Source organism: Phragmites australis, chromosome 5 (assembly GCF_958298935.1).
Source record: "Phragmites australis chromosome 5, lpPhrAust1.1, whole genome shotgun sequence".
Taxonomy (NCBI): Eukaryota; Viridiplantae; Streptophyta; class Magnoliopsida; order Poales; family Poaceae; genus Phragmites; species Phragmites australis.
The window spans coordinates 20,685,019-20,694,331 of record NC_084925.1 but is presented as its reverse complement, the minus strand read 5'-3'; the positions used below and the strand labels follow the sequence as shown (position 1 = coordinate 20,694,331).

The 9,313-nt window shown below is 39.2% G+C and overlaps 1 pseudogene; it reads left to right on the top strand.

Annotated features, from left to right (window-relative positions):
• Positions 1–1,105: 1,105 nt before the first annotated feature.
• LOC133918898 (ribulose bisphosphate carboxylase large chain-like) lies at positions 1,106–2,575 on the top strand (annotated as a pseudogene).
• The last annotated feature ends 6,738 nt before the right edge of the window (positions 2,576–9,313 follow it).

Genomic DNA, 9,313 nt, shown 5'->3' with positions numbered 1-9,313 from the left:
TCTTTAATCCAAGTTAATGCTTGCATAGTATACCAAATCAGTACCACATCATCCTCCTTATCCTAGTAGGCAAAGTCTAGTTAGCCCTATACTTCTTGAACCTTGCATAATGACGTTGTCTAGCCTAATGCACTGGAACACTGAGAGGAGCTCCCATGTCAATCACTTGCATTCCTCTCATCAACCCGTCTGTAGCACTCATAGCTATAGCTCTAACTCGATTATTTCCTAATAATTGTTGTACCTCACCAGTCACATTTATTTGCTTATTGGCAGTGTCTCGACTCTTGACTATCAAAGCGTTATAAATATAAGGCAACTTGCCTGGGGGAATAGTGATATCCAGCACGGGTCCAATAATTTGATCAATACGCCCTGCACTTTTTTTCTTCAATTGTGGAAACCCCGGGATGCGAAGTAGTAGGATTTGTTCTCATAATTATCATATAATTATCAAAAAAGGAATTTTTCGAATGTTTCTTTTTTCTTGTTGAATAATGCCAAATCAAATAAAAAATATCCAAAAATCCAAAATTCAAAAGGAAATGAATTATTTAATCCAATAAAAAAGAAAAGGGGACTAGCACTTGATTTCCTTACCCAAGCAAATCCCATTCAATCATTTACTCATGGAATGAATCCATTCGAAAGTTCAATCAATCTTTTTTTTCATATACATTTTGCCTTTTGTGAAGGATCTGTTATAACTCTACTTTCCTACCTAGGACTTCGATATACAAAATATATACTACTGTGAAGCATAGATTGCTATCAATAGAGAATTTTCTTATTATTTAGGTATTTAGATTCAAAATAAGAAAGGGGCCTATTAAGAACTTGTAAAATTGTAAAATAAGGATTAGGAATTGGTTTGGGTTGCGCTATATCTATCAAAGAGTATACAATAATGATGGATTTGGTGAATCAAATCCATGGTTTAATAACAAACCATGTTAACTTACCATAACAACAACTCAATTCTTATCGAATTCCTATAGGATAGAACGTACATAGAGTGTACGCTTTATATATGAATGAAACATATTCATTGAGCATACTCCCTTTTTTATTTAATGAGTTGATATTTGTTGAATGTTCTTTTGTTTTAAGATTTTTGCAAAGGTTTCATTTACGCCTGATCCATATCGAGTAGACCCTGTTATTGTGAGAATTCTTAATTCATGAGTTGTAGGGAGAGACGTATGTCACCACAAATAGAAACTAAAGCAAGTGTTGGATTTCAAGTTGGTGTTAAGGATTATAAATTGACTTACTACACCCAGGAGTACGAAACCAAGGATACTAATATCTTGGCAGCATTCCGAGTAACTCCTCAGCTCGGGGTTCCGCCTGAAGAAGCAGGGGCTGCAGTAGCTGCAGAATCTTCTATTCGTACATGGACAACTGTTTGGACTGATGGACTTACTAGTCTTGATCGTTACAAAGGACGATGCTATCACATCGAGCCCGTTCCAGGGGACAAAGGTCAATATATCTATTATGTAGCTTATCCATTAGACCTATTTGAAAAGGGTTTTGTTACTAACATATTTACTTCCATTGTTGGTAACGTATTTAGTTTCAAAGCCCTACGCGCTCTACGTTTGGACGATCTACAAATTCCTCCTACTTATTTAAAAACTTTCCAAGGTCTGCCTCATGGTAGCCAAGTTGAAAGGGATAAGTTAAACAAGTATGGCCATCCTTTATTGGGATGTACTATTAAAATAAAATTGGGATTATCTACAAAAAATTATGGTAGAGCTTGTTATGAGTGTCTACGCCGTGGACTTGATATTACCAAAGATGATGAAAACATAAACTCACAACCATTTATGCACTAGAGAGACCGTTTTATCTTTTGTACTGAAGCAATTTATAAATCACAGGCCAAAACTGGTGAAATCAAGGGTCATTACTTGAATGTGACTGCGGGTACATGCGAAGAAATGATTAAGAGAGCTGTATTTGTGAGGGAATTAGGGGTTCCTATTGTAATGCATGACTACTTAACTGGAGGATTCACCACAAATATTAGTTTGGCTCATTATTGCCGCGACAATTACCTACTTCTTCACATTCACCGAGCAATGCATGCAGTTATTGATAGACACAAAAATCATGGTATGCATTTCCGTGTATTAGCTAAAAGCGTATGTATGGGGAAGATCATATCCATGCCGGTACAGTAGTAGGTAAGTTAGAAGGGGAACGCGAAATGACTTTCAGTTTTGTTGATTTGTTGCACAATGATTTTATTGAAAAAGATTGTGCTCGCGATATCTTTTTCACTCAGGACTGGGTATCCATGCCAAGTGCTATATCGGTGGCTCCAGAGGGTATTCATGTTTGGCATATGCCAGCTCTGATCGAAATCTTTGGAGACGATTCCATCTTACAATTTGGTGGAGGAACTTTAGGAGATCTTTGGAGGAATGCACCTGGTGCAGCAGCTAATCAGGTGGCTTTAGAAGCCTGTGTATAAGCTTGTAACGAAGGGCGCGATCTTGCTCGTGAAGGTAATGAAATTATCTAACAAGCTTGCAAATGGAGTCCTGAACTAGCCGCAGCTTGATTGCACAATAAACTCGTTTCCTATAGGAAGATAACTCCAGTAAATAAGTCTTTCCTTTTTAGCCTAATCCATCTTTCAAACGCCCGTTCTCTTTTGCCTTAACTCTGATTTAGACGATTCTTTCATCTAAATGTTTCTAAATCATACCTATCCAACTATAGTGTTTTTAAAGTGTTTTAATGATATGTGGTATGTTGTTCTTAGTTTTTTCTTTGTATTGTTTGTCGGTAGTTCATGCGATTAGTCGATAGCGTTCCAGAATAGTTCGAGGGACTTCAAGACCAAGGTTTTGTCAACATTGAGCAGCACTGGGTAAAAGGCAAGTGTACTTCTTGATCATCTTGAACCTACATTTTTGTTTTGTTTTACAAATTGCATGCATTATCAATTTGATGGGTAGTCAACTGTGTTAGGGTTTACCAGTTTTTCATTTACATTCCTTGAAGTCTAAGTAATACGTATATGAGTCTTTATGTACAATTGATTAACCTTGCTATCAGGATGTTGGGAAGTGTCTTATACATGATTAAAGAACATATGCAACTTTGATCATGAACATGAGGTAGAAACATGAAACCTTAGGCCTTGAGCATAGTGGTGTTGTGATAGTGATCATGGCTATATTATTGGTTTAGTATTTGCTCAAGTAACCTAGGTAAGGACTGGTTTGTGGAGCGATAATCCAAGAAGTAACGTACCAACCATGAGACTGATATGGGTAAGGTGTGACATACTAGTTAGAGTTCTAGCCAGTGTGTGTCGGGTCAGCAAAAAAGGGGGCTTCTGGGTTGGAAATGCTGCGGCCTTTCTGTAATCCTTGCTAGTGAAACCTAGTGGGCAAATGCATAATGGAGTAGGCTCTGGTTAGTGGTAAATATCATACAGTGATTTCTTGGCAGCACACCACTGATGTATGTTATGTGTCTTGCAAACACGGTAACATGGAATTCACTTACTCGTAGGGAATGTTAGACAACATCTGCAGAGTGTATAATCTAATATATCAGCTGCGCTTACAGTTATGAGAGACTTGGATCCTCACATGATTAGTCGGTTTGAGTTGTGGTTATGGTTATGGATACGATCTGGTGATATGAGATGGTTATGGTTTGCAAGGTGGGTAGCCTTGAGTGATAGTTATTAGGTCGTTTGAGTTACACTCACTTAACAACTGCTTAATGCTTTTCAATTGTATTACTGTTTACTTTACTTGCATTTACATAAATATACCATGTGTTAGCTTGTCCTTGATATAAGGCTGCATATCATTATTCTCTTATACACTTGTTGAGTGCATCATGTGCTCACACTTGTTATTGTCCCTATGCCATGTGACATGTATGGTGCTACTCAGTGAGTGAAGATGTTGAAGACTATCAAGACGAACCTGGGACGTTTCTAAACGCGTGTCTCCCAATCAGCTGCCTGTGTTGTTGTTGGGCACTAGTGCTTTTGTTCCGCTACAGATATCTACATAGAAGATAATATATGTCAATTGCTATAAGAGTTAACGTTTATTCAATAAAAGTATTGCTTTTTTAACTTCACGTGTGATGTCATTATGTATGTTGAACATCATGGGCACACATAAGCCACATCTAATTTTGGCCATTAAAATCGGGTGTGATAGCAGTGCATGCGGGGATTCAATGCAGCCGTTGCAAGTTGATGATCAAAGCTTTAGTACTATAAGTATTAGCACAATAAGAATGTAAGTGGTAAGAGTGTATCACTGGTATTCACGTAGGTCCCATTCGTTAGATCATACATTTTGCGATTGACAATTGCCATGTACTTTTCAAAGTTATCCCTATCACTGTGATACAATGAATCATACTCCTCCTTGACAATGGTGTATCTCAGAAGCACCTCACTCAATGTTGGCAGCTTGTCTTGATCAGCAAATCGGAGGATGGCATACAATGGCTGAACGGAATCAACAACCATTTTAAGGTTGTCCCACCATGGTAAGCTGGATAGGCAATCATATGCATATCTTCCAATGTTAGAAACAATGTAGCAAGATTGTTGCGACTCATTAGATGCCATCCATCCGCCCTTCTATCAGGAATACTTGAAGTGTGAAAAAATTTGGACCATGCCAAACCAATAGATGCCTTTGCATTGTTTCCCTTCACACTCCAGGACCCGGTGTCAATCCTCTACCGCACAGGAGCTTTTGCTACAGCAACATTGTAATCCGTGACACTTGATGGTAGCTCCCTAGTTGAAGATGCCCTCCTAAGCATCATATTTAAAACTTTGCCTCCTATGGCACTTCCACTACCACTTCCACGCTTGTAGGACTCACGTGCCCTCCTCCTGAACTCATCCTCGCCCTAGACTGAGCCATGGCACCTTGCACATGTTCCTCTTCTGTCTCCTCATTATCGCTTGCCAAATCTACCTGAACTCTTGCTGACTCTTGCCTCCGAAGCCTCTCCTTAGATGTTCCGTTCCTCTTATCTCTTTCCCTATCCAGCTCATGCCTGAAGTAATCGTGCACATCTGGAGGCACCCTATCATAATGTATAACATTTTATCCATGCCTTACCAAATGTTCTTTCAACCTTGTGGCACCATCGCCTTTCTTTTCCTTATCGCAGTAATTGCACCTAAACCCCAGAGAAAAATTGTCCCCGTGCTGCCACACCACATATCTATCCACCATCGATTACTGAAAAACAACATATATCATCCTATTAACACTCCACAAATTCCAAGAACGGGTAAACAATGAGCCAAACTAACTTCTAGGTGGTAACCAATGCTATCGGACACTAACCAACCCTAACAACCTAAAAACGAAACCCTAACCGAAACTAACTACTTTGTATATGTTTCTAACCACGCATAAATGTCTCAAGAAACAATTAGCTTCATCAAAATTAACAACCCTTGCTACTACATTGTATTAACCGAATTGATGACCTTCTAGGCACGCATATCAACTGAATTGAGCAAAAAATCACTAGAATTGTAACAGTTACCAATTGAATCGAGTGAAAAATTGCTCGGCCATCACCGATGTCTCTGCGGTTAGTAACCGCTTCTTCTCAGTTGATAACCGACCCTTATCGCTCGGTAACCGCTCCTTCTCGCCTGAGATTTGCACTGTCTCCACCAGATTTGCATGGCAGTGCGGTGGATCTGGACGATCGGGTGAGGAGGGTGGAGCTTTTTGTTGTGGAATGAAGTAGGGGAACTGAGCGTGGAGGAGGAGACCTCCTGTGCTTTTATCCCATTTAGGTGGGCTGAAATGGGTTGTTTGTACTGTGCATTCAGCCCGTTTTGGCCTTTTCTATTTTTTGGCCTTTTTTGTGAACTCTCAATGTCTGAGCCCATATTTCATGATGTAAACAACGGTATTTTGAAAAAAAAAATTATAGATAGTCTTAGAATTGCCTCTAGTTTTTATAGAATGTTTTCCTAGATTTTTTATTTTTTCAAATCAGATTTGAATTTTTCAAATTCAAATTTGGTAACAGTTCACATTATGAAGCAGGGGAGGGGCTGTAAGGTGGTTATCATGATTTTCAAGCGGTTACCGTCACATTTTTTAGCCCTGCATGCAACTCATTGTCAGACACATCCGCTAGATAGAAGACTTGTACCACAATATTGGCAAGTATGACAATTCATCTCTATATCCAACTTGTTTGTGGTCCACTTTAGTCATACCATACTTGTCGATCTTAACACCCCTTTGGAGTGTGACCCAGTGGCACCTAAATAGAGGGACCTTCTAAGATCCATAGTGTGTGTCCTTATTAGTCTTGTCATAGGCATCTGTTTGGTGCTTTTGCTATCCCGAGCTCTCGTATAAAATGTGTAGCCATTTATGTCGTATCCTTGAATGGTGAAGATTGCACTTAATGATCCTGTAGCCAACCATTTGGAATCATCACAATCTATTTGTGTACCCATCATGAGCATCTGCACCAATCACTAAACTGATCTATATGCTCTTGTGATCTAAACCTCTGACCTCTCTGGGTTGGTGGTGCGTAACATGTTCTTGTGCGAGTTGATATATGGAATGTGCTTGTGCAAGTTGATATATGCAAGTTGTTACAATACTATGAAATGTGCTTGCATGAATGAAACATGATCGTTAGGAAGAGTTGCTTTCTCACCTATAGCCCCTTTCCCTTGTAGCCTCCCCTCATGGTGAGATACAGGTACACCAGTCGGTTTAACATCCATGTAATCAATGCATAACTGAACCACCTCCTTGGTTCCAACACCATCGACAATGCAACCTTCTGGCCGACATTGGTTTTGAACATATTTCTTCAAAACTTCCATGAACCTCTCAAAAGGGTACATCTCATGTAGAAACAATGGACCAAGAATCCACACCTCTTTCAGAATGTGAACAATGAGATTGACCATGACATAAAAAAAAGGATGGAGGGAAACACATCTCAGGCCGGCATAACGTATGGACCATGTCTTCTTGTAGCTTCTCTAGTTTTATTAGATCAATGACCTTCTGTGATATCATGTTAAAGAATGAACACAAGTTTATGATTGGGCCTCAGATCTTCTTCAGTAGAATACCTCTAATTGCAGCTGGAAGTATATGGGTCATCATCCCATGACAATCATGAGACTTCATACCAACTAATTTCTTATCTTTCATGCTTACTAGTCTTTTTTATCTTGGACAAGTAACCAGACGGAACTTTAACACCATTAAAGCACTAGCACATGATAGTTATGTCTTACCTAGTCAAAGTGTAGTAGGCAGTTGGATGGTATTGTTGGTCGTTCCCTCTTTTTTTTTTTAGGATATAGGTCCTCCGTGAGTTTCATTTTTTTTCTAGGTACTTTCGTGCTTTGAGTGTATGTTTTGTTTTACTAGGTATGTCAAGTAAGATACTGACTAATTTATCACACACATTCTTCTCATCTGCATGATGTGAATTGCGTGTTCAACATTTAAGCCCTAAGTCCCAAAGCACTGATTGCTTTTTCCACGAGGGCGTCTCACCTTGTGAACTTGGGATAGTTGTAGGTCCCTTTCCTAGGATAACTTTAAGGCCTTTTACCATAGCAAATACCTCTTTCCCACTACAATGCCTTGGAGCAGATCCATTCTCCTTTGTCCCATCAAAAGCTCTCTAATTACCTTGGAATGGGTTATTCTTGGGAAGAAACCTACGATGACACATGTACACCATTTTTTGGGAGTTTGTCAATCATGGACTCGCTGTTTCACCCAAGCATTGGACACATGCTTTGCCACCTTTTAGAGTCTGCCCCGATAGGTAACCAAGGGCATGATAATCGTTGATTGTTGTGAAAAATATTGCGCGTAGGGTGAAGTTATCTCATTTATTCTCATCCCATACCCGTACACCATCATTCCACATCATTACAAAATCTTATCAATGGTTTGAGGTACACATCAATATTGTTGACAGGTTGTCTGGGCCCTTGGATAAGCAGTGCTATCATAATGTACTTCCGCTTCATATAAAGCCAAAGATGAAGGTTGTAGATGCAAAGAGTCACAGGCCATGTGCTATGATGATTGCCCATGCTGCCGACAGTATTCATCCCATCTGTACTCAACCAAAATCTTATATTCCTCACATCATATGCAAAGTGCTTCCTATACTTTCTATAGATGTACCTCCACTGAGACCCATCAGTGGGGTTCTTAGTATTCTATCATTCTTACACTCTTCAGCATACATTTTGTTCACAAAAACAATTCAATCGAGGGATTTTTAGGAAAATACCGCAGCACCTTGGCATGGGGTCTTTTCTTCATACGCTTCACCTCAATATCATCTTTGCGCTTGTACCATGATGCTTCACACACTAGACACACGTCCAAGCCCAAACACTCTTTCTGATATAGGATACAATCGTTTGGACATGCACGTCTTAGGAAGCATACTTTTAGGCAACACATTCCTCTTAGGAAGCACATCTCATAAGAGACACAACAACTCTGTGAAGCTATTATTAGACCAATAATTGCTTGCCTTCAATTGCAGCAGTGAAAGCACGATATGCAACTTTGTGTGCTCCTTCTTGCAGCCTAGGAACAATATTGTTTTAGAGTACATTATCATACCCTGGAATATTTGAAAGGATCTCATCATGTAACATCTCATTTAGATCATCTTCATTGCCATCGCTAATGTACAATCTTTTGCCCTTCCTGTATAATCCCTTATTCACCATACTCGGTTAAATAGGTATACCTAGGCTTAAAATTGCTAAGAATCAATTGTGAATGGATCTGCTCTATGCTAGGAAACTATTTCTTGTTCTTGCAATCAACAATTGGACAACATATGTTGTTTGACTTGTACTCCATGGCCGTTCTCGAAAAAGCAGACATGCCATTAATAAACTTTAGGGAGTGATGTTCCACATAGTACATCCATCTTCTCTCCATTTATAAATAAAATGTACATAACCGATCTAGCAAGTAAATTGGCTACAAACGAAATGTACATCAAGTTACCAACCTTGAAGAACATAGAGTATGCGTATTCCTCCAAATTTTGAAGCCTCCAAGGAACAAGCTACCATAGATGACTAGTGCTGACCAAAAGCAGAGCTCTGACTAAAAGTAGGGCTCCTCTTTACTCTGATCAGGCTTGGTGCATGAGCGACCATATTCAATATATAGTAAACATAGTAATGCCAGTTGGGGAAATAAAACAAACAATGATATAGATAATATAATTGGCGGTTTGTAACACAAACTACAAA